The sequence below is a fragment of the Rattus norvegicus genome, chromosome 15, assembly GCF_036323735.1.
Source record: "Rattus norvegicus strain BN/NHsdMcwi chromosome 15, GRCr8, whole genome shotgun sequence".
NCBI classification, from domain to species: Eukaryota; Metazoa; Chordata; class Mammalia; order Rodentia; family Muridae; genus Rattus; species Rattus norvegicus.
Window position 1 is genome coordinate 35,027,461 of NC_086033.1, and position 7,005 is coordinate 35,034,465.

Genomic DNA, 7,005 nt, shown 5'->3' on the forward strand with positions numbered 1-7,005 from the left:
GAGCATATTTTGTAAACAATTTTTCCAGCCAATTAAAAACACTTTTTGACAGGTATGGTAGCTTACACCTGTAATCCTAGCTAGTATTTAGAAAGCCGGAAAAGGCTGACAAAAATAGTAAAGCTCTTAAAAATCATATTTCTGGGCTGGAGAGATGGCTCAGTGGTTGAGAGCACTGTCTACTCTTCCAGAGGTCCTGAGTACAAATTCCAGCAACCACATTGTGGCTCACAACCATCTGTAATATATCTGATGCCCTCTTCTGGTGTGTCTGAAGACAGCTACAGTATATTTATATATAATAAATAAATCTTTTTAAAAAATCATATTTCCTGATTAATCCAATTTTATTTTTTCAGTGCTGGGAAATGAACTCAAGCCTTTGCATGTGCCAGTACTGAGCCCCACAGCCCCACAATCCAATTTTCTGAAACAATCGTGATTTCACTTTTTGGGGGGGTCTCTCTATGTAGCCCAGGCAGTCCTGGAACTCTCTACATAGGCAAAGCTGGCCTTGAACTCACAGAGATGTCCTAACTGTGTTTTCTCTGCCTCTCTGCCTTTCTGCCTCACTGCCTCTGCCTCCCAAGAGCTGTGTTTAACGATTCACACCACCCTAGCTGTGTTGTGGATTATTAACTTCAGAGAAGAACTCCCTGGAATAGATTATAAAATTAATACGATCAGACCATGAATTCCTATGAACCAGACACCAAACTTTAAATATCACAAACTTACTCTGTAAGGATTCAGGTAGCAAGGGTTGGGGATTTGGCTCAGTGATAGAGCGCTTGCCTAGCAAGCACAAGGCCCTGGGTTCAGTCCTCAGGTCTGGAAAAAAAAAAAGGATTCAGGTAGCAAAAAGTTTGTGTGGGCAATTCTGAATCTCTCACCTCAACCCTCTACCATACAGCTCCTGGCATATTCAAGGTGAATCTTCAAAGACGACAAAAACTCACCACTCTACAAGGCGTTTCTCATGAAAGTAAACTTCTTTCCGGAGCTGGGGACCGAACCCAGGGCCTTGCGTTTGCTAGGCAAGCACTCTACCACTGAGCTAAATCCCCAACCCCCCCCCCCTTTTTTTTTTTTTTTGACAATATGAAACTCAGGAGCTGGAGAGATGGCACAACTTTTTGAGATTTATTTATTTAATGTATGTGAGTACACTGTAGCTGTCTTCAGACACACCAGAAGAGGGCACCAGATTTCATTACAGATGGTTGTGAGGCACCATGAGGTTGCTGGGAATTGAACTCAGGACCTCTGGAAGAGCAGTCAGTGCTCTTAGCACTGAGCCATCATCTCTCCAGCCCCTAGCCTTGAAATTATGACATTATGCCTTCATTATTCAAATGCATCATGAATGTGTATCACCAGACCTTGCTACAGCAGATGAAGAATGCTGTACTTTTTTTTTTTTTTTTTTTTTTGAGACAGGATTTCTCTGTATAGCTCTGGCTATCCTGGAACTCCCTATGTAAACCAGGCTGGCCTCAAACTCAGAGATCCACCCAAGTGCTGGGTTTAAAGGCATGTTTCTTTTTTTTTTTTTTTTTTCTTTTTTCTATTTTTCGGAGCTGGGGACCGAACCCAGGGCCTTGCGTTTGCTAGGCAAGCGTTCTACCACTGAGCTAAATCCCCAACCCTAAAGGCATGTTTCTAAAGATACCAGAAACAGACAGTTTATTAAGAAGTAAAAAGGCGGGGTTGGGGATTTAGCTCAGTGTTAGAGCGCTTGCCTAGCAAGCGCAAGGCCCTGGGTTCGGTCCCCAGCTCCGAAAAAAAGAAAAAATAAATAAATAAATAAACCACCAGGAAGATATACACTATCCAAGTTAAATAGAAAGTGCTGAAAAGGTGGCTCAGTAGTTAAGAGCACTGTCTGCTCTTCCAGAGGTCCTGAGTTCAAATCCCAGCACCCACATGGTGGCTCACAACCATCTATAAAGGGATCTGATGTCCTCTTCTGGCCTCTGCTGCATGTACACCCACATGCCAGATTCTAATCCCCCAACTACCCTCTAGACTCCCCAGTCTGCTCCAGTTTCCTCCACCCCTTCCCACTGTTCCAAAGCCTTTAGTGAACTGAGTCTTCAGGAAACTATCAGCAAAAATCCTCCAGCCTCATGTTTTTCTCAGTTGTCCTGCTCCCTCTGCTTTAACTGAAGCTCATCCCCTCTGAGGACTGCTTCTATCTCTCTAGAAACTACCCGGTATGATTACAGATTACCCACCTGTAGTCAGCGTTTGACAGGCTGAGAGACGAGGAACAAACATGTATAGCCAACATGGATGACAGAGAAAATTCCCACCCAAGATGAGCTACAAAGATAAATTAGCAGTGAGGTTGTGGCACACATATTTAATCCCAGCACTTGGGAGACAGAGGCAGGTGAATCTCTGAGGTCCAGAACAGCCAGGGTTAGATGTTTTATATTTTGTCACGTGACTTAGATGTGAAAATATATTATCTCTCAACTTTTAGACCATTTATTTCCTTTTTCCTTTGACAAAACTTCTAAGTCACGAAAGTTCATTCCAACATCATTCTGTGTCTGGCTCTCTTCCTCCCTTAATTTGTGTGATATCTATTAATACAAGTATCTTGTGGGGCGGGAACATCTATATCCTTCCCTTTTCTTTTTTTTTTTTTTTTTTTTTTTTTTGGTTCTTTTTTTCGGAGCTGGGGACCGAACCCAGGGCCTTGCGCTTCCTAGGCAAGCGCTCTACCACTGAGCTAAATCCCCAGCCCCTATCCTTCCCTTTTCTAAACTGATTTATGCTGTTATCTTCTTCCTCAGAGTAACACCTCTCTTCTCTCACATGAAGCCTATACCTTCCAGTCTTCCCCCTCCCCCACACACTGAAGAAAGGACACTTTATCAGGCTAAAGCTACCTCATCAGCACAAGGATCAGCTTACTCTTTCCTGCAGCCTCCCACTCTTCGGGTCCCTGAGAATAAAATGCCAGCGTTTTCTCTACAATTACTAGTCTTGTTCTTTGCTTGGGCAGTTACCCTATCTACCTGATGTAAACTGAGCAATTCTTGATCTGTACTGGAGCTATTGTTCACCTAGACCGGAAAAAAACAACATCAAGCTTAATGTGTAAGGCTGAGGGTGGAAGTGAGTGCCTGAAATTCCAGCACTTGGGAATGGAGGTGGAAGATCAATTCGAAGTCATCCTCTGCCTCCTAGCAAGTTCAAGGTCAACTTAAGATCCTGCCTTAAGGGCTGGAGAGATGGCTCAGAGGTTAAGAGCACTGACTGCCTTCCAGAGGTCCTGAGTTCAATTCCCAGCAACCACATGGTGGCTCACAACCATCTGTAATGGGACCTAATGCCCTCTTCTGATGTGTCGGAAGAGAATGACAGTGTACTCATATACAGTAAATAAATTATATTAAAAAAAAAAAGACCCCTACCAGCTTTGAGTGTGGAGGCACTCAGTGGCAAGAACATGGCTGACCAAGTGAAGGCCCCGCTTGTTTGCAAAGACTAGAGCCCAAGCCCTGGACCCCAAGGCTGAGCAGGCATTGGAAGCCCACTAGTGTGTCCAGAACCGAGTGATCCTCAGGAATTAACATGTGTTTTTTTGTTTTTAAAGATTTATTTATTTATTTATTTTATATGAGTACACTGTAGTTGTCTTCAGATACACCAGAAGAGGGCGTCGGATCCCATTGCAGATGGTTGTGAGCCACCATGTGGACGCTGGGAATTGAACTCAGGACCTCTGGAAGAGCAGTAAGTGCTCTTAACCACTGAGCCATCTTTCCAGCCCAGGAATTAACATGTGAATAGCCTGCTGCTCGGGAATCTCGCCCTGGATCTGTACATTTCAGAGCCTTGATAGTAGAATAAACAGTTCACGGAGCTCCAGGAAAAAAAAAAACAAAAACAAAAACAAAAACAAAAAACCTGTCTTAAACCAACACTCTAAATTCCCACAAAACCACCTGTTCAGACCAAGGCTCTCGATATTCCACATGATGCTCACCCAGTCCCTTCCACTTCTTGAAATCAACCGTTCATACTGAAGTCTTAAAAAATAAAAAAATAGGGCTCACAACCATCTGTAATGAGATCTGATGCCCTCTTCTGGTATGTCTGAAGACAGCTGCAATGTACTCATATATAATAAATAAATAAATCTGAAAAAATAAATAAACAAAACAAAACAAAACCACATAATCAGTATCCAACCAGCAAATACTCTTGGTTCTATCTTGCAAGGATATCCCAGGTTGAAGAGATGGTTCCCCTGTTAAGAGCACTTACTGCTCTGGCCGAGGACCCAGTTTAGTTCTAAGCCTCAACAGGGTGGCTGACAACCGGTCTAGTTCCAGGAAATCTGAGCTCTCTTCTGCTCCCCTGAGTACCTGCATACATATAGTGTATATAAACCTTTGGGGCATGTGCAAATACAGATAAATAATAAACTTATTTTAAAAGATGGCCCATATGCTAACTTGTCTTCTGCTAGGTACTAATTATTATCTAATAATGACTACTGAGCTTTCAGACATGTTCCTGGTTCTGCCCTTGCTCTATTAGGCAATGTGTTCTCTCAAAATTGCTAGCTCCATTCCATCAGTATGTGACCACATTTGGAAAGAGGGTCTCTAAAGAGAGAATTAAGATTAAATAAAGTAAATGTTTGAAATGTAAATACATAAAATATCCAAGAAAAGTAAAATTAAAAAGAAAGAGTAAGGGCTGGAGAGACGGCTCAGCGGTTAAGAGCACCCGACTACTCTTCCAGAGGTCCTGAGTTCAATTCCCAGCAACCACGTGGTGACTCACAACCATCTGTAAAGAGATCCAATGTCCTCTTCTGGTGTGTCTGAAGACAGCTACAGTCTACTTATATATAATAACTAATCTTTAAAAAAAAAAAAAAGATTAGGGGGTTGGGGATTTAGCTCAGTGGTAGAGCACTTGCCTAGGAAGTGCAAGGCTCTGGGTTCGGTCCCCAGCTCCGAAAAAAAGAACCAAAAAAAAAGAAAAAAGATTAAATAAAGTCAAAAGGATGGAGGTAAAATCAACACAACTGTCATTATGAGGAGAAAAGATGACTCAAAGACAGCTACATCATATAATCTATCCCAGCATGGGTGATAGCTCACAAATGCACAGCCGGCAGGCAGCTCAACATAATGGATACTGTCCTTTCCAAGTGACTCAATTGGTCTGAAGCATTTCCAGAAAGCTTGGCTGGTTTCTTCTTCCAGGCAGATGCTCTGCTCTCAAGTAGCTTGTAGCTTGCCTTGTCTAAGTCTTCTTTGCATTTCTGTTTCTTCAGTCTTAGAGGGACTCTCAGCCTTTATTGCCTACTCTGGCAGGAAGTGGGTCTAGTTAATCTGGTCAATTTCAGGGACTTCCTGAAGCTCCTTTGAGTGTTCTTTTAACCTTCCTGTTTGAGGAGCTTCTGTGCAGGATGGAGTATTTCAAATTTGAGAAAACTGTCACACAACACAGATCTCTCCCAGTTTTTTCACATATCAGTAATATCAGTCAGGATGTTCTTCTTTGATTTGGGGGCAATACTCAGAAGAGAACAAGAAGACCTAAGAAAATCTATTGTTTGTTTGAGACAGGGTTTCTCTATATAGCTCTGGATATCCTGGAACTTACTTACTAGACCAAGCTAGCCTAGAACTCAAAGGGATCCACCTGCCTTTGCCTCTCAAATGCTTGGATGAAAGGCTTGAACCAGTGCAAGCATGGATTTTTTCCCTTTTCTTATACAGACATGTGGTCCCACCTCTCTAAGCACTTCTTAACTCTGAGAAGCTGACCCAAGCACTGGGTACTTCTTGTACTCCTCCCAGAAGGAAAGGATTGCATAGATGCTTGCATTCAGTTCATTTTCCTGTGCAACCCTTGCCAGGCACTTGTCTCTATGGAGTTCCTGCTAAAGTTGACTTCAAGTTCTCCTCTGACCTCCCTATTTTTGCAGAAGAACCAAGTTCACTTTCTAGCACCCATAACCAGCAGCTCACAACTGCCTATACCTCCAGCTCCAGACAGACAGACAGACAGACAGACAGACAGACAGACAGACAGATTGAAGTTGACAGTCTCTGTCTGATTGAGGCCTAGAGAACATTGATTAGGTGAGGCTGGCCAACCTTTAGTTCAAGGAGTCAGATATCTGAAGTGTTTTTCATAAGGGCACCAAAATAATATTTACCGGGCTAGAGAGATGGCTCAGTGGTTAAGAGCACTGTCTGCTCTTTCAGAGGTCCTGAGTTCAAATCCCAGCAACCACATGGTGGCTCACATCCATCTGTATTGAGATCTGATGCCCTCTGCTGGCGTGTCTGAAGACATCTACAGTGTACTCATATACATAAATAAAATCTTAATAAAAAATATTTACCTTCTCACTATGTTTTCTCCACTGACAAGTACAAACAAAATTATCCCTGTGTCCCAGCCAAGTATGGTGGTGGCATTTTCCTGCAATTTCATGTTGAGGTAGGAGGATTGCCAGTGTGAGGGCAATCTTACCTACAGTTATTTCAAAAGCCAGCTTCACCTAATCAATGTTCTCTAGACCCCAGTTAGAAGACACTCTCGGGGTTGGGGATTTAGCTCAGCGGAAGAGCGCTTGCCTAGCGAGCGCAAGGCCCTGGGTTCAGTCCCCAGCTCCGAAAAAAAGAAAAAAAAAAAAAAAAAAAAAAAAAAAGGAAGCGCAAGGCCCTGGGTTCGGTCCCCAGCTCCGAAAAAAAGAACCAAAAAAAAAAAAAAAAAAAAAAAAGAAGACACTCTCATCCCCCAATTCTCTCTCCATTCTGTGACACACACATCTCCACCCCCACGCCTCACAAAAATGTAATAGAAATCAGGAAAAATGCATCCCAACTGATTTCTCTTATTTAAAACGTTTGTTTGCTTTTCCCAGGTGGTAGTGGTGCAAGCCTTTTATCTCAGCACTCAGGAGACAGAGGTAGGAGGATCTCTGAATTTGAGACCAGCCTGGTTTAAGGACCTTTC